General features: G+C 45.3%; 1 protein-coding gene across 1 annotated transcript in view; it reads right to left on the bottom strand.

Annotated features, from left to right (window-relative positions):
- Nucleotides 1-19,599, bottom strand: part of PRKCE (protein kinase C epsilon) — a 497,798-nt gene that overhangs the window by 87,772 nt on the left and 390,427 nt on the right. The window lies entirely within an intron of this gene.

Genomic DNA, 19,599 nt, shown 5'->3' with positions numbered 1-19,599 from the left:
AAGCTGACAGAAAGGAGACTTGGGTCTTTGTCTGATTTCTGTAATGACCTTGGAGTGTGTCCTTGGGCAAATCTCTGCCCCTTTGGAAGCTCCAGTTACCTTTACACGTGGGGTAGGTTGGATAATGGCTCCCCAGAAGAAATCCATGTCCTAATCCCTTAATGTGCAAATGTGACCTTAGCAAAAAAGGACTTTGCAGATGTGCTAAGGATCTTGAGAGGGGGAGTTATTCTGGATCACCAGGGTGGGCCCTAAATGCAGTCACAGTTGTCCTTATAAGAGAAAGGCGGGGGGGGGGTTTGAAGCAGGGAGAAGGCAATGTGGCCTCAGAGGTAGCGACTGTGATGTAGTCCCAAGCCAAAGAACATGGCGGCCACCAGAAGCCAGAAGAGGCAAAGATGGACTCTCCCCTGGGGCCTTGGGAGAGAGCAGGACCCAGCCCACACCTTGATTTTGGCCCGTGACACTGGTTCCAGACTTCTGGCCTCTAGAGCTGTGAGAGACTGGATTTCTATTGTTTTAAGTTCCCAAACTGGTGGTGATATGTTAAAGGCAGTCCTAGGAAACTACTACAAAGTAATGAGGCTGCAAGTGCCCCTTCTGCGAGGGCCACTTTTCACTCTGGAGGAGGTTCCTTCTGGGATTCCCATCTTGGCACATTTTCCTGTGGATTCCTCCCTCAAGGCAGCCTTCTGAATGGCCCGACCACACTCCTACCTCATGGGAGGAGGGGCCTTCTTTATCTGCCCTATGTGAGCACGTTACATGAGCATGTGCGAGGCAGATGGATGGATATTCACTTTGCGGTGAATTTCTTGACTACTATTTCCTAAGGCTGTGGGGGTGTGGGGTGCTGGGCTGGGTAGGAGACAAAGAATGATGAGCCAGCACTGTCCCTGCAGAACTTATGATCCAGGGGTAGAGATGAGAAATGGGCAGATTGAAAAGCAAAATAGGAGCAGAGTGTCTTAAAGATGAAAGAGCAAGAGAAGGGTGGGTTCTCTAAGCCAGGGACCATGGAAGATTCTGGACAGAGCTAGGGCCTGAGAAAATGAGGATGCGGGGGTGGAGGGCATGAACAAATCCCAGGATTTGGGGACAGAGTGAGAATGCCCAGGACAGGAGCTGAGCAGCTCAGCGGAGGAGGAATGTTCATGGAGCAAAGGGAAAACATTGATGTTGGAGAGGCCAGAGGAACAGAGCACATTCTTAACGTATAGACAGAGTCTGAGTGAAGCTGCCAGGAGGAGGTGAGCATACTGTTTTCAACCAAAATTAGTAGAAACACTTCCATTAAGACTGACTAAAAATCACAATACTTCTTTATTCATGAAGCAGTCTTGATAGCATATTTACTTTACAATTGGAAGTGCTCTGAAAATAAGTCCCCCGTGAAGAATTGTTATGAATTCAGACTGCCTTCTCCTCCCACAACAGTGTCCAGATTTATTCAAGCTGTATTGGTATTCACAAAGGGCCTAAGGTCTGGCTTCTCTTCCATTTGTCTTCTTTCCCCTTCAAGACCTGCCTTGTTTTCTCCCCCAAGTATGATTCTGACTCAAAAATACACAGGCTGCCTTGCCAACCATTCACTCAATCATCCACTCCCCATTCAAGCCTTCATTACAAGAACCAAATGCCCAGGCTGACCCCAGCCCAATGACACCAGGATTTCTGAGGGTGGGACTTGGGCATCGGTAGTGTTCAAAGCTTCCCATGTGACCTCAACGTGCAGCCAGGGTTCAGAATCAGTCTTCCATCTGGTTTCTGCCAAGGCATTTTGTATCTGTGAGATACATGGATTATAAGCTATTCAGATTTTCCCTCTTCTGGTTTCAAGGATACCCCAAGAACACGGGTTTGTGTATCGGAATCACACAAAGACTTGTTAGAACATGGATTCCACCCCTCGTCCCCCGAGGTTTTGATTTGGAAGACCTGGGGCGGTGAATCTGAGAATCTGCATCTCTAACAAGTTCCCAGGTGATGTCAACACTGTTGGTCTGGGGACCCCACTCTGAGAACCGCGGCCGTGAAGCACTGGGGGCAAGCCTTTCCGCCTAGCAGTGCAGCTGTGTCACGTATCCGACACTGCCCTGCTCTAGCTGAAACACGCCATCAGAAACAACTGCTACAGTGCCTTCCTATGGTCACCAGCCCGGACTTGGGCTTTAGCAACAACACTGCATTTCCTCAGCTGACTTTGAAAGAATCCAAATCTTTCAAGAGGAGAAAACTTCTCTTTCCCATGCCCCTCTCCACTCCCTGACTGCTTTTTATTCCACCAACCCCAGACACACAGCATTTAAGAACAGGGTCCATGGAGTGACGGAGGAGAGCTCCCTCCCGAATCTGTCACTTACTGGCTATCTGAGCTTGGGCAAATGACTTCATTCCTGTCCTCAGTTTTCTCATCTGTAAAAAGCAGATGACATAGGACCTGCCTTACAGGTGTCTTACGGGGGATGAAATTATATGTTAAGATGCATGGTTCACGACTGGTACTCTGTGAAGGTGGCCTATTCCTATTGTCACTGATGGCTGTATAGCTGCCACCATTACCAAGTCTTCATTTTCCTGTCCTTTTAGCAGCATTTTCTCATGATCACATCCTCTTCCTGCAAACGCTTGGCTCCCTTGGCTTTTAGGCTGGTTTCCTCCCCATGTCTCGGGCCGGTTGTCTTGTGCCTACTCATGTGAGGATCCTGAGGGAGGTTAAATCCCTTACTGTATCTCCAGCAGCTAGAATGGAGCCCGGCACCTAGTGGGTTACTAGTGTGCCTTTGTCGAATGCACAAGTTCTTGAACATCCACCATGAGTGAGGCTCTAGTTGCTGGAAATTCAACAGTAAATCAGAGCTGGTTTCCCATGTTATTTCTATTGTTAACCTCACTTTGAGTTATTCCAACATTAGCTCATTCTGAACTTCTGTTTTAACCTTTCTACTCAATATACCTCAGTGTACATGGCCCCAAAGCAGAATCAACCCTTTTTAGATAGGATGGACTGCTGCTAAAGCAAGATCAGTTTTTCACTCCCCCTCCCTCTGTTTAGTGAGCTTGGATCCTTTCTGACCTCCACACCTAACACATCTGAGAAGCATGTTTTGATGCATAGTGAGAACCTCAAGTCATTCTGGGAACTGCTTAATTACATAAACTGAAATCAAAAGAAAGCTGGCAAACCCAGCAGCTACTCGTTAATCCCCTCTTGGCATCAGTAGAAAACAAAACAAAACAAAAATCCAACTTCCTGGTAAAGTAAGCAAATATGTTTTCTGAGGTAACCAAAGGTTTTAAAAGCCTTATTCCACCTCCTCCTCCCTTAATCTCACCTGAATGTCTAAAAAGTTACGGTCTTGTGATAGTAAGTAAAATAATAAAATTAGGAAAGAGATTATATGTCATGGCCATTTAGGGTAAGAATAGTTAATAATGACCTACAAGCCGGAAGGGCCACACCGTGTGTTTGAAATTCCCATTGGGCTCTGTTTTCCCAGAGCGCTAACCTTTCCTGCCTTTGAAGGGAAAGCTGGGCCTGCCCTGTTCATCTTTCAAGGTGTGATGGATAGCCAGAGGCTTCCTCTCAACAGCACCACATGTCCTGCCAATTGGATTTGTTTGGACGCACATTCTCCATCATTTGTTAGCTGTTTATATGTGCAAAGATTCTATCGCTTTTGAATCAATTTCAGATGAGTGCCCAACAAAAGACTGGACTTGGAACAGTCCTCCTTTGATGTGCCAGTGACAGGATGAACGATTTCTCCAATGCACCATCTAAGGGAATCATGGATCCTCACTTCACACTCTGTGACATCTCCTTGACCCCTCCACATCTACACCATTTAATCTATCAGTTCAACAGGTCTTTCTTGGGTGTCCAGCCCTGGAGTGGGTACTTGGGGGGATATGAAAGATAACATAAGCCAAGGCTTTGGTTTCAAAGAACTAGAAACTGAACACGGGAAACCACAAAAAGCAACACAAAATGTTCTATCGTTATGTACGAATCAGATCGTGAAAGCTATGTATCTGGGTCATTACTTTCTAGCCACCATAGAGAGTAATCATCTGTCATCCAGGCCTTAGTACTTATGATCATTATAGGAAACAGTCATGGGAAAACCCTTTTTATATTTTATTTTCCATAATATCACTGGTCCTGGTCGAAGTGGCCATTTCTACAGGAATTTGGATGACACAAATCTGAATTAGAGTCAGGAGGGGGGGCAGGTGGAGGAGAAGTCCTGGCAAGTGAAAGGAACAGCCCTCGAGGACAGAGGGAAACAGAAAGGGACACTGCATGTGGGGATGGGGAGGCTGGGAGCAAGCAGGTGGAAAAAACCTGCTATCTAGGAAATGGCATAAACTCTGGATGTGGGTAGGAAGACAGACTGGGTGGTGGGGGTGGTACAGGGAGGAAGTGGTTCTGAAGACACAGGGAGGAACCAAAGAACCCTAGAAATATTTCTGAGTTGTGAAATGGCATAAAGAAAGCTGATTTTATGCAAAGCTATTCTGGAAGCAGACTTCAAGATGGAGTGGTAGAAGGCAGCCTGAAGTTATTCCCACTGTTCCCTACTGCCACTGTCCTAAATACTTCATTATCTTTGAACAAGAACAACAAGCCATCCTTCCTCCTCTCTATTACACCTCCTTGGTAGAACCAAAGGAAAAATCCAATCACTCTGGGAAACTTAACCAAAACAATTTTTAATTTGTTTTTTATTTTTTTAATGTTTTTGAGAAAGAGAGACAGAGTGAGAGTGGGGGAGGGGCAGAGAGAGGGAGACACAGAATCCGAAGCAGGTTCCAGGCTCTGAGCTGTCAGCACAAAGCCTGATGCGGGGCTCAAACTCATGAACCATGAGATCATGACCTGAGCTGAAGTCAGACGCTTAACTGACTGAGCCACCCAGGTGTCCCAACAATTGTATTTCCCCACAAAGAAAGGAAGCCATCATCACAGGAAACATCCTTTTTCTCACTGGAGACTCAACTCTCAATTAATAGAGAAGAGTCTCGTGTGAATAAGAATTAGGATTAGTGATGTCAGCATCCCGATGCAATAACAAAAATAATTATCACTTAAATAATGTTGTCTACAGAAAATCATTTTCACACATTCTCAGTCCTTCTTCTCATAGGCCTTCTCTTCCTTTCGTCTCCCATCGTTCAAAGGCCTTACTTGAGTGTAATGACCTTGTTGTGATATTTCCTCAAATTCAGATTTATCTCAACTGAATGCCTATCACAATAACCGATTCTGCCAACAGCAATGGTAGCATGGGAAATAGAGAGTGGGTTTTCACATGGCTGTGTCTTGTAACGATCTTCTAGAAGCCATCGAGGGTAGAGTCCACCCTACTTTGGGTAAAAGGGGAGACGCTTATTTTCATGTGGGAAAGCCTTAATCAGAATTGGCCAAATGGTAAAAATTCCACTTGACAGTTTGCCGGTTGAGAAGGTCTAAGCTTCATTCAGGTACATCTGATGTTTGTCTCCAATTGCTTAAAACTATGATTATTTGACATACACAGGATGCCCCAAGTTTAAAGTGACCTAAAGCTGTAGCAAACTGACTCACCCAATAAAGTTCAAATAAACATTTCCTGCCTCTGACTAGAGCTTCACTTTGCTCAGAGAACAACTTCAAGTTACTGCCAACCTGCACCACGCACTTTCAACTGTGTGAAAGCCAGGGGCAAGAGGAAGGGTGTGCGTTCAATACATCAGAGAACACTTTCCTTTTACAGCGGTCATCAACATCTTATAAGAAAGAAGCTTCTATGACATGACACGACAGTACGTATGGAACAGCCCCCAAATAGGCTACATGTCCACAATGTTGACTGCTGGAGTGTCTTCCTGCCATGAACAAGGGCAGTGTCTGAAGTTAAGTGGGAATAATGGCATGTCGTTAATTCCCCTCCCCATGTTAATGTTATTTTGAGAGAGAGAGAGAGAGAGAGAGAGAGAGAGAGAGAGAAGGAGGGAGGGAGAGACAGAGGGAGAGACAGCACAAGCAGGGGCGGGATAGAGAGAGAGAGGAGACAGAATCCCAAGCAGGCTCCATGCTGCCAGCGCAGAGTGCGATGCAGGGCTCGAATTCACGAACCAGGAGATCATAACCTGAGTCGAAACCAAGAGTTGGACGCTTAACTGACTGAGCCAACCAGGTGCCCCAGTTCCCATTTTGAAAATGATAGAATCAAGAGGGTTTCAATGGGGAACAGTGAAAAGGATAGCAGTGTGGCTTTGCTGAGTCTCTTCCACTTCACCACATCATCAGAGCGTCAATGTCTTGTACCTCAGTGGCACCTCACAAAACCCAAGGTCCTTCTTCCTGGTTTCCCCCATTGGCTGTTTTGTTCATCAAGTGCCACTCCTGGGGTGTAGCATCTGATGACTGTCCTCTCTTCTTGGCTGTTGACCTGGACTCCAGGAAAGCACCAAGGTATCAGGAACCTTGCCCCTCACTTGTTTGCTCAACTTAGTGGCCCAGTCACCCAGCAAAGGTTTTAGGCTCTGTGCTATGCCTACTGCCCACCCAGAATCTGGTCTTCCCATTCTGGGCAAGATGGTGGCATAGGCCAAATCTGTCTTTGATGATACCAAGAGATCATTTAAAGAGGAAGAAGACACTGCCTGTTCATTAGAGCCCATTGTCACCAGTTGTTGGCTGTTTGAAGCCAATGTTAAGGACCTCTGGAATGTTCCTTCTAAGTGTTTTTAAGCATAGGAATAAAAGTATTCTTGTTCTAACTCCATTTTCCCAACCCAGCCAAGGTCCACATCATAGTCTTGTTCTTTACCAATGTTCTTCCCATGAGCTCAGGCTGTTCCTCCCAATCCAGTGTGTGACTGTATCCAACTCTGCTTGTTTCTCACACATAAGCCTTCCTGTGTCTTTGTTAGGTCATAAGCACCAATAGGTGGGGCTCAGGACATCCCTGTCTTGTGTAACCCCATCTTGTCTAGGCTTGGTGCATGTGCAGCTGAGTAAAGAACTAGCTGAGATGCTCAGTTTTGATGCTAGAGATGGACCCCACACAGGACTGAAACAGCTCATTTAGCTGCTGCTCTGATTCCAGAAACTAAGCCGTCATCTTATCGTTTCCTGGGCCCGACACAAAAAGCAGCACCTATAGAGGTAATATTGAGGTTTGATTTCCAGGGAGCTCATGCACCTACTACCACTGCAAATAAAGCCTGTGGTCCTGGGTTAGGTCAGTCCTTGAAGCAGGTTATTGCTGTTGCTATTGTTTTTTTCTGTTTCCCTATCTTTGTTTTTGTTTCTGTGCTTACTTGATTCTATTTAGAGAAAAATCCAGCTCACCACTCAGAGGATTAGAACGTACCCACATTCATGGTAAAGTGACCAAGTCTATTCAGTGAAAAGCAATCAAGGCAAGTTTTTTTCAATCTGGTGTACACAAAACAACTGACCAGTTAACTGAATTGTTCCCTTTACAACTAGCTCCTTTCTTACCTTTCTTTTCTTTCCAAAGATTATGCAAAGTTCTTGTGCCAGCTTTAAAGATAAGCAAATACCAGGTAGGTGACTCTGAATGGAGAAGGTACATCAATATTTCCCTTCAATTGTGGGAAGAATACAGAACCTGCTTAGATGGAGATATTCAGGTTGATCCGCACCAAACGTGAAGAAAAGAAACGCTGCCCCCCATGTCTCCCGGCTCTGGGTAGCAGACAGAGCTGATCATCTGTAACAAGATCCTAGAATGTAAATTCCTGAACCAAAGGTTTCCAGCTTCTTCCATTCTAGCACTCTGACGGACAGAGTGTGTTCTCATGAAAACCATGGCTTTCCACAACAGGAGGTGTCTCCTGGAGTGATCAGAGCCCCGTCCCCTGCATCTGGCTGCGTCTCTGCTGTGCTTAACACCATGCTGGGCTCATCCAAGCCATTCCAGTAATGCTGTACGAAAGCACTTACTGTGTAGCTGATACTGCGTTGTGTCGTGTGTTTTGCAACTGTAGGGCCATACGAAATCAAATCAAGGGCCTGAAGTTCCCACCCGGGGCTAGAGAGCTGTGGTTTCACTGCATCATTGTATTTCTGTCTTTTCCTTTCTATCAATCCCACTTGGCTTGACTTTTAGTCCCATAGTCACGTTGTTGGACTCACATGCATGGCTGCCTTGAACCAAATAAGCCACTCCATGATGGCAAGGAAGCGTGGTTGACATCTCCACTGTGCTAAATCCCCTTTCATGTTCTGACTCCTTTAATAAAGCCGAAATGAAAATGTGCTAATCTGGGGGAAACTGGCAACTTGGAAATAATACACTAACGTACCCATACAACTCAATCCTGTGGATTCTGAACGCTCAATCACATTGTTTTAAATCTTAAGTGGCATGGTTGGTGGCTGCAGGCGTGCTAAAGAGGATTTCCATACCACTTCACTAATACTCTCATTTGATGGCAGATAGAGCGTGAAAGGTGGTTTTTTGATTATTAAATTCTTTGATCTCCATACTACTGCCCAGGTTTACTCAGAATGCCAGGCGGTGTGGTGAGATAAACTTCTAAATATTTGGTGTAATAGCACAGGGCCCTCTCAAAGGAATTGTTTAGCTACGGTTGTGCTATTGTAAGAAAGTGCTAAATTCCGGCATGTGTTGCTTTCAAAAATATATGGGCACGGACTCCAATCGACACCAGGTTATCTGCACTAAACAGGTATAGGTACTCAAAAAGCGGAACACAAACAGCGTAGGTTTAATCTGCTCACAAACCTTTTGTTCTTAATGACCGGGAAAGGTGGTGATAGGGACAAAGCAAGAGAGAGTTTCCGGTTGAGTTGTAGCTCTGATGCAGACCGGGGGCGGGGGCAACAAATTTAATTTGGCTAGAACGCTGGTTTCTTTAAATGTAGAAATCCATTCTCTAAATAGATTCATTTAATGTCACGAATGAGGGGAAAAAAAAGACTCAGGAACTTGCACACCTCAACAGGAATAGGGTATGACTGGACTATAGTCAAATCCTATTTGTGGTACCTTGTCAGTGGGTGTTTTTAAATGTTCTGATATCGTTCTCCATCCACACTCTCACCTGCTTGGTGTAGTGGTCCGAGCTCAGCCTGTGGACCCAGATTGCCTGCGTTTGAATCCTAACTCAGCTGCTTATTGGTTGTGTGAGCCTGGACAAACACGGACGTTGGCTTCCCCAACTATCAAATCAAGATCCGATAGCTGTGACTGCACAGAAAACAGATTACCTTTACTATAGGTGCTTGGGTCTGAAAAAAAACCCAAAAACCAAAACTGCTAAGGAAAATATTAGTTCTAATTTTTCATTCACAAGCCTCCTTTTATTTGGTGGCTGCACGTGGCTCACTCAGTGATGGACTCATTTTAAATCAGTCCTTTGTACTACGTTTTAAACTATAAAGCACCATAAAGGTGTTTGCTATCATTGGTGACTTAGCTAAGTTTTTGCATAACACACGCATTAAAACAAAACCCCTACTTACAGAAACCTACCATAGATGCACACCACATCACTACCCAGACAGGACCTACCCTCAGCCTTCGGAAACCACTTCAAAGAGCATTTATATGACTTCAGCTCCCACAGTTAAATGACTGGCAATTTGGAGAGGTTTTCTCGTGCAGGTGGTGACCAGCAGGTGAGTGAGAATTACAAGTGAGAATACTGAAGAAGCGTACAGGTTGAAGACCATCTCCCCAAGGCCCTGGTTTGCTAGCTCACTAAAAAACAGGCCACCTCTCTACTCCAGAGCCTTCAAAGGGTCTCCACTGTCATTTGGAACAAAGCCCCAACTATCTGTAATGGTGCTTTTCAAACTTCAGTGTACAGAAGAATCAAACGGACACTTTTTTAAGAACACAGATTCCTGGACCCCAAATCCCCAAATTCTGAGTCTGTAGGTCCAGATTGGGACCCAAGATTCTGGATCTCCAGCAAGCTGCCACGTACTGCAATACTGCTAGTCTGGGGATCGTGTTTTGAGTAGTTCACACTAGAACCTCCCCATCTGGTGGTGATCCAAATTTCAGTCTATCTCACTGCCTCCTACTTGACTTGATTTCACTTCATCTTGCAAGCAGTCCTTGGTCTTTGTCACTTCTGAACCATCTAGGCAACTCTGCTCCCAGGGCCTCCTCTCCACATTTCAAACACTTCCTATTCTCCTCCTCCTTGGCGACGTCCCTTCCAGTGAAGACAGCATTTACAGAACCCTTTCTCCAGTGAACTCATGGCAGTCCTCAAGCCTCCCAAGAGAATGAGTAATCATATCCTGTGCACTATAAATTTATACCATTGGCATATATTGTGAATGCATACAGGGTCATTTGCCTCAGTGCTATTTTTCTACCCTACTTCTTCAACGAGACTTTCTCAGGCCATGAGAGCAGGACTTACACCTTGTATGTAACAGCCAGTCAATAATAATGACTGATTAATTAGACTTATCAGTCCACGTATTTAATATAATTTTGGTTCTGCCCAGCTAAGACTGTCTGAATTATGAGGTAGGTGAGTACCACCAGACAATCCAAGTCAACACTTTTTTGCAGTCTTGGTTCCTCCAGTGGCTCCTGAGGTCTCTTTCTGAATCCTTTACTGGACCTAGCACAGAAGGCATGCTTATAAATTAGATGGTTCACCACTGATGAGGCTCACCCAAATAGATTACTTCTCTTCATCCTGGATACAGACTAGCTGAGGTTTACACATGTTCATGACCCTTCTTTTGAGAATTCCACAGGGGAGATCTATCCACCAATGATGTAAAGTGCAGGCAAACCATCGCAGTCTCTTATGAACAATGAAAACAAAAGACTTTTCAACTGCCTTCTGACTAATTCCTTACTTAGTGAAATAATCAGTGAGCTGGTAAGGAAACCCTGCTTTCAACCACAGTATTATGTAAAAAATGTGCACTCTCTTGCAATACTGACCTACAAACAATCCAATGCCAGGAAACTCCAAATAAATGCCTGGAAAAGAGGTGCATTTCCAGATTCACATGAATTTTACTGTTCCTCTGCTCTGCGTCAAATTCTTGGTTTGCCACATCAGAGGAAAACTAAGTAACTATTCTGAAATAAACTGGCTTCCTAAGGATGGGCGGTCCTGCATCCGAGAGCCTTCAGGCCCTGCCCGGCTAAGTCTAAGTTTGGTACCTTCGTTTCATAAATGTCAATCAATCTTTGGCAGATACTTTCTGAGCACCTACTAAACACAAGGCAGCATGCCTCCAGGGTATAAACTGCTCATTCTCCATCTCTGTTCTCGGAGAACTCCAAGACATGCCATGCCACCTCTTGAGATTATTGTTGGTGTTTCATTATGTACCGTGTGGACTGGGCCCAAACCTGAACATGTGCTGAACAGACAGAAGAGATGCACAAGACTGCAAGAGGGCACAACATGCACTGCCTTAAGCTGCCAGGTACCCCCCTCTGTCCCGCCTCCCAGGCACGGTCCAAGTCGCCTCGCAGAGGCCGCCTCAGGTTGCTCTTCAGTGCTCTAAACCACTGTTTAATATCTCTTTCCATAAGGTGGACAAGGCCTCAGTATACAGTGCACTTCACCCATGTGGCATGTGTCCAAACACAATGCTGTAATATCTCGAATGGGAATAAATTGAAAATTTATCTTTATAAAGGAATGCATTGCTTGGCCAATGAATGGCCAATTCAAATGCATGAAAACTGTGTAACTAACTGAAGAACACAAATCTTTAAGCACACTGACAGCACCCATCTACTCTCTAGCAAATGTGCTAATTAAAATTACGCTTATCGTTTTATCATGGAAGGTTCCTAGGGAACCTCTACTTGGCAGCTAGGAGTTAGCAGTTCTAATTCCTTTCCACGCACAGAGGTAGTAGCACATCATCTTTCTGAACATATTCCACATAATTCAGATTTACCACCAATTCTAATTGCCCAAATTAGTTTTCTTTTGCTGTGTATCTCTGTTTGGATAAGATAAAATTCTGCCAACTTGGTTAAAACAGAAGCACTGACACAAGAATAATTAGCAGAAGCTCCCGACAAACCCGAGGCAGACTTCGCCCTAGAAACGAGCTTTTCTCCGCGCCATGAAGGCCTCGACCAAGTTCCCATGCACCTACAACCCAGGGTCGGCCAGTGACAACAGTTGCCTGTAGCTTAACAGCGCCACAAAAAACTTCTGCCCTGCTCTGATCATCCAAATGGAAAATTTATGAGAGACACAAACACATCAGTTCACAGGCTATGCCCCGAGCACTAGAAATCACTTATTTTCACAGTTTACTCGAAGACAATGCACTGAGTAATACAAAGTTGTTAAATGAATATACGTCTAGGATTTCTAATTAGAGCAGGTGGTCTCTTGCCCTCTTTTCCCCAGACACTGGTTTAGCAAGAGGCAACCAACAGCTTTAGCCAACCCAACCTCTGATTATCTATTTCCATTTACAAATGTTTGGGAAAAGAAAGGAAGGGAAGGAAAGCAAGATCAAAATAAAGGCAGGTGACTCTGATTACTGCAACATTTCCTTTGGGGTGACTCTAGCCACGCCGACACTCGAACGGGCATGCAGGCATAAATGGAGGGGAATCTACAAAACCCAGGAAAGGGAGTTTATCAACTCTTCCCCCTCACCCGATATTGTACAGGGCTATCTCATCTCCCCACAGACCCCCTGAAGCCCCTTACCACTTTCATGTCCTTCCTCTAGGTCCTGGCCTGCTACTCCTCTATTCTCTCAAGGGAAATGCCAAGGTTAAAATGGTGGCTGAGCTATCTGCAAGCAGCCTTTTGGAATGTCTGTGAAATAGTAATCTCCGGAGGGCTGCTGCTGGGTCTTTACAAATGTGTTGGGGCGGGGGAGAGGAGGGGAGCAATACCGTCTCAGAAGAGATAGTTATGACAGAGTCAGCAGCGGCATTCCATCAGCCCCGTGTGCATAAGGCAAGGGGGCCTGAGCTTCCAAGGAGACAATGCCATCAGCTAAAGCATGCGTCAACTGGCCCCTTCCACTTTCTCAACTTGTGTAAACACCTTCCTGGAATCAGCAGCATGACTCAAAGCATCTGTGATCATTTACAGCTGGGAAATATAGTAAAGATATTTCAGGGTAATTTTCCAATTGAAAAATATTTAAATGTTCTTTTTTGCTTATGTTTCTGACCTCTAGTCACACCAGACCTTGATCATTAAGACAAAGCAAAGACCTGTCAGAAGGATCTAATTCCAGAATAGGAAGGTAAAAGGGTGTCTGCTAAAATCTGAAAAGTAACGTTTCCACATTTAGTTACAACAGATCTTCTCTGAACTGTGGTCCCCACACCCACATGATCTTTGGCGATTCCAATGAGAAGAATACCCCATTTCCCCCAAATGACTGTGTCCTTTTTCTCACTGTAAAGCTTAGCAATCAATGGACAGATAGTAACATGAATGGTCTTCTGGTAGAGTCAGAGAAAGACTTTCCAAGGAGTGACACTGGCATTCACTTGTTGGGAAAGAAACTATTTTGTGAGTAGGTTAGAAACTATGACAAACCCCAACCAAACACTGTTCCTCATGGAGACTTGGGGAGAGGTTGCTTAGATCACCCAAAGACACGTTTCCTGACACTTGGATACTTGGTGGACAGCGTTATTTCAAGGTTCAGGTCTTGGACGGTCGCTTTCCCCTTTTCTCTTCCCTTAAGGGTAGGCCTTTAGGTTTAAATGAGCCAGGAATTACATCAACACCCCCACCCCCACTCCTTTACCTGTCTGAATAAAAGAAGCCTGGAGAATTATTACCCTATACTCTAGGATCCTAGCTCTGAGGTGTGGAAACAAGGAAAATATTTCAAAGGGTTAAGAATGTGCAAGGGTCAAAGAACTTAAGAGTATGGTCTTGTAAGTTAGAAAGTCAACACTTTCTCCTTCATACCCTGGCTAAAAGTAAAGAGCAACATCTGTAGAAGGCGTCAGCTCACTGTCAGCGACAACACCTAACCCCCTTCCCTGCCCCCTCAATCACATGCAAAGGAACATAAATTCCCCGGGCCAGGGACTTCCACAGGCAAAGAGAGACATGTGAGCATAAGGTAGCAAAATTCTGTAATACTAAGGAGCCCACAGAGAGAGCCCGAAAGAGCTAGAAAACATCAGTCGCTGTTGACTGTGCTTCCTGCGGTAGTTGGTCGTGCTCCCAGCGTTAGGCCGGTGAGGCGTTTTCCAAGTCCCAGTCCACACCGTCCCCCAACTCAGAGTATAGCCAACCTCAGAAAATGTTTCCTTGTACCTTCCCGGTTCTTCTATCTAATCTAGAAGAGAGATAGCTTTCAGGAAGACTTTGCTTCTAGTGTAGGCTGCTGCTGATAATCTCAATCCCTTGAGCTATAGTTGAAGCATTTGTGGCCAAGATGTCCTTCCCATTATCATCCACTACCATTTTCTAAAGAAGCCTTCCATGCAGGGAAGTCTAATTGATTTTGGGCTGCCCAATTAGTCAGTATTAAGAAACACATCATTAATTGACGTTCATGTGAACTTCATTTATAGATATATTTAGATGACTTTTGGGTGTCAGAGGAGTAAGACTATTGTAATGGCAGTTAGCCGTCCTTCTGTGCAGCAAAAATTAGCAAATGAAGGATTTGAGGACTAAAACCTTATTATAGTCAACAACCCTTGGGGCTCAGAGGGGAAGGAGGGTTCTGTCAGGTCATTAGAAATGAATCCTCTGTCCTCTCCCTGGGTTATTTAACAATTTGCATCTTCAAGGAGTTTGATAGGAAAATGCAACTCCAATCTAGGCAGAAGAGGGGTCCAGGGGTCCCTAGTAAGAACTCCTGCAGCAGAAAGAATAGAGATGAGGCTTTCTCAGGGAAAAAAAAAAAAAAAAAAAAAAAAAAGCTGCAAAAGAGTTCTCTGTCCTGGGAGCATGCTAGGCTTTCATTTTCAAGTGCAGGGGAAAACAAACTTGGGCTGCTTCACACAGCCTCAAATAGCTTCAGCCCTTGTCAGGTGGGTTTTTGAGGGCCCAGACCACAGAGACAGTCTGGGAGTCTGTGCTCCAAAGTCCAGAACAATTCAGAAATTATTTCAGCTGTTCTCGTTTTAGAAGTAAAACAAAAACACCAAGTAGGAATAAACAAACACATGCTTCTATGTATCTATTTTTAAAAGAAAAGCACAGCTCTGCCCCTGACTTTTTGTCCGTGTTTTGTTTTTTTTTTTTTCCCTGCATAACTTCAGAATCTTGCTCATAAGAAAAAAAGTGTCCTGCATTGCTGGACATGGGGGTAATTCCAAAATTTATTCTCCTAGAATATCACCAATTCACTCACTTAGCTGAGCCTAAAGCATTTTAGCTCTCCCGCCTGCTTTTCCTGGCCGTGGATCAATCAAACATAATAACCAGTGGCTATTTCATCAGTATCGCCTAGTTCAATAGCCACCCTCTCTGCCCTCCCTTCCAAGTACCGTCGCCCTCTAGCGGCACAAGCGGCTAACTGCAAGATGTTCAGCAACTGGCTTGAAGAGAAGAGAAAAAAAGATCAGCTTTTCCCCACTCCGCTTTCTGCTATGGTTTCCAAGAATACACTTAGCAAAATGAGAGACGTGCTTGAATATTTGTGTGCTGTGGTTGTAAATGTAGGAAAACCTACATTAATACGCTGAGTTTTTATCCTTCACCTCCTAGTTAAAAGACGGGTAGTGAAATGGGGAGAGGGAGGGGTGGATGCAAAATAAAGAAAACGGAAAGTGAGCATATCGCAGAGAACCTCAGCCATCATTCTGTCCAACTCTCCTATTTACCCCTCAGTCCTCATGCTTTGTGTCCAGTCCCGGATTCTCAGGGATTGTTTTAGAATCACAGCGGGATTTTCTTGGCATGCTGGGCTTCTCATGGCTTCCTAAGGGGAACACTTTGCATGAAGAGGCTGACTAGATTGGGTAAGACACATCTGCCCAGGGAGTGCCCACAGGGATGACCTATCACCAGAACACACAGACTATGCACTGGGACAGATTTTGCCCCTGAAAGCCTAAAAGTTATCCCCAGCAAGAGGATAGGGGCCACGTCTATCTTACTCATTTCCACGTCACCAGCATCTGACGCAGTGCTTTGTATCTGGGAAGAGAGCAAGAAACACAGTTTATGCATGAATGACAGCAACATGCTGAAAAGGTGCTCAGGAGAGCAAGCATGATACTACTCTCCGGGAGACTCTGGACTACCAGTCCTGATTTCCCCCCATCAACGAAAAGAGGGGATTTAAAATTATACTCCAGGAATCCCAGGTACCAAGGAGGAACTTTGGGGGCCAGCCACCAGAAAGCCAAGTCCCCTTTTATAATTTTATACACTGAGCTGCTCTGCAGGTTTTGTTTTAAGGAAGGGTTCCATTACTATAAACAGCCTGGAACCACCTGCTGTAGGGCATTGGTCTCCGCAGAATAACAATGAATCCAAGAGAATTGCTTCTCCGAACTAGAGAGCACAATGCTAAATCAATTCTAAAAAAAAAAAAAAAAAAAAAAAAATTAGAAGGAATTGGACACAATTAAAGGAAAAATAAGAGCTGGTGCTAACATTGACAGGACTAGACAGAGTTCTTTGGGTGACTGGGATGGACACACAGACTGAGATGCCTTCAGCGTGAGCAGGGCTGAGTATCCTACAAGCATATAGAACATTCCAGAGCCCTGCTCCCAGTGGCCCATTGCAACCCAGCGGCGCTGGAAGAAAGGCCTGCTTCGTAAAGCTACCGTGAGCGGTCACCACCTGGCGTGCATGTGGGCTCCCCGGGTTGGCGGGGGGTGGGGAGAGGGTGGTAGAGCTCTGAGACTTAATGCTCCAAGGCCTTGCCCACGCAAGTCTCACTCACAACAGGTATCCTGAAACCTCAGACAGGGTCTCCTTTCCACGTCCAGGCAGTGCTCATGGAAGGGCTGTCTGACCTTACGTGTGGTGGTTATACATGAACTGCTTTCGCAGTCATCCACGTTGTTAACTTCGGCTCTGGGGACTGAAAACACATTCCCAAGTTGAAATGGTATGTTCTATAGAGAACAGATACGGCAAAACTACTCTTCTCGTGGCATTTAATAGTGTACAGCTCAAAGCCAACAACATGCTCTGTTGTTCTTTAATAACGTACAGGATAATTCACGTTTGGTTAATCCTATGCCTGGTATTTTCTTTAGTCCTTTAAAGGTCTGTTTGGTTTTCATTCTTATCGTACATGTAATGGTGCACCCACATGACCTTGAGCATAGAGCAGTAAGGACATGTCAAATTAGCAAGGAGAAACGCTCTGGTTGGCTAATCTTTAAAATGTTGAAACATCCCTTGAATTCCAGTTCATTTGAAAATGAATTCAGATACTTGTCTTCAGTAAGCACATGACAAGTAGCGAGCAGATGGCCCAAGCCAGACGCTGGGTCCAGAGAACGTGAACACGCACAGGGGTGGTAGGGAATGCCCACAGTGGAGTGCCTCTCACATCTGCTTGGAAACATTAACAAAACCACTAATCCCTGCAAAAGCAAGATGAATCCCAGTGGTCTCGAAGATGAACTGTTCTGAGTCAGACCACTCTGTACAGACTCACCGATCACTTACAACTGCACTGGTTACCTAAGGATCTGAGTGACAACGAGTGCCCTGGTTGATGCAACGATCTATGTGCTGTGGCCACTGTCCCCGAGGAGTCGAAGAAGAGAACTTCACTGGCCAAAAGAAACAATTAATGTGCAGGCAAACAGGCATTCATAATATTTTACTTCACTTAAAAGTGACATTTTTAAGTAACAGAATCAAGAACCATTCAATGAGATGGAACCCATGGCATTTGGTGAACCTTTTGGAACGTCCAGAAAACCAGAAGTCCCTGGGTCTGTCCTGCTTGGGTGAGAGCACAGCCCTCCTCTCACCAGGTGGTATATGCGGACCAGGTCCTGAGTGAACATCTTGATCACAACTTCTGATCGAAAAAGACTCTCTTCTTTCCTTCCGCACTGTCCGTTCCCTCTAAGCCAAGTCTGTGGGATTTCAAATTCAGACCCTTTGACTAACTTCTTCAGCTGAAGTCTGGTTTGACCAAATAAACATTTAGCATCCGAAACAATGAGCCAGTTCCTTTGGAAACATTTCATCCCATCCCCACACAATGGGCATCTGGATCCCAGCCAGTCCAATTCCGGCTTTCCAGGGGCTGGGTGGACGGCATGGCCAGCTGACCTCCTGGTGTCCTGACCTGCCACAGGCCACCTAGGCCAGGATATTTGTGTCCTGTCAGGACAGAAAGCTTTAGTCCTTGATCCTAGTAGGTCCTGAAAACGCAGGTCCTCCCTCTGGCCTTGTCTAGCATCTGTGTGAGCTGTAGCAGGCCGTTTTCTCTCACGGGAATTGAACTAGCCAGTCGCTAAGGTTCCTTCCAGCTCAAACTGCAAAGTACTGAGAAGGGCATGAATTCATCCATTATTTTGCTCCTCTTGCAAACCAAAAAGTGAGGGCAAAGAGGGGGTCGAGGAGAGGAAAGTGGGTTAAAAGTAACTCTTGAGGTCTGAACCTAACCTTCTCATTTCAGGTCAATTGGCTGGTGGGGGGCCTTTGCCTCTTCTGTGTTTCAGCCAGTGTAAGAAAAGTCCCTGTGAATAATCCTGACAGAGATCTTTTTTATATTCTCATCTTTTCACAAGTGGTCCCTCTTCTCATCCTCCCAACAGCTTGGCCAGGAAGCCAGGGAAGCTATATCCAAATCCCTGTTTTTGTGGAGGAACAAATTGAACTTCTGAATGCTTGAGTAAAAAAACCAAACCCAAACAAAACAGAACAAAAATGCAAAGTCACAGAGCTGAGTCATTCAGCAATTTGAAAAGAGAATCTTTCTTGCCTTATCCTATGTCTCGCCCTCTTTCCAGCACTTTACCCCAATAACTTTATCAACTGTGTGTTAGAGTTCTACGTCAGGCGAGACTGGGTGGGAAGAAGGTTGCGTGTTTTCCAGATTGCTGCAAATTCCTCATTCCATGTGTCCCTTGAAACTGGGTGGGTTTCTGTGGAAGAACTGATGCAACGTGACTCCTGAGGTTAATCACAGATGGCACTGAAGGCTCCCCATTGTTCGCTGGAATGTTCTCTCTTGAAATCTTCAGCCACCACACCAGCCCTGGGGCCACCATGTTGTAGGGAAGCTCAAGTCAACCCATGCGGTGAGAACACAGGGACAGGCTTGGAGACCCCATTAGGAGGGAGGGATACCAGTCAGTCCCCAGCTGCTTCAGCCCCCTGCTCCCTGTTTCAACCACCCTCCGACTGCCCTCAGCCAGAACCAACCAGCTGGGCCCTCCAAGCTGAGGTGACCTCTTTTGTAGCAAAAGTAACCAAAACAGGGCCAAAGTTGCATCTTTCTATCAGGGAGGAAATGCCTTCATCCCTTTCATATGTTCGGGGTTTCTCATTAGCATCAGAGCCATGAATTCCACCACTAAAATAAAAGGTTTGAGAGCTATCTTTAGGAAAGAGAAAAGGTAATTTCAGCCCTGCTGCTACCCACAGGAAGGATGGTGTCAGGAGGACAAAATCGAACTCCAGGCT

This window comes from Lynx canadensis, chromosome A3 (genome assembly GCF_007474595.2).
Source record: "Lynx canadensis isolate LIC74 chromosome A3, mLynCan4.pri.v2, whole genome shotgun sequence".
NCBI lineage: Eukaryota > Metazoa > Chordata > Mammalia > Carnivora > Felidae > Lynx > Lynx canadensis.
Note: the sequence above shows the minus strand (reverse complement) of the source record. Positions and strands in the feature narration are given on the sequence as shown.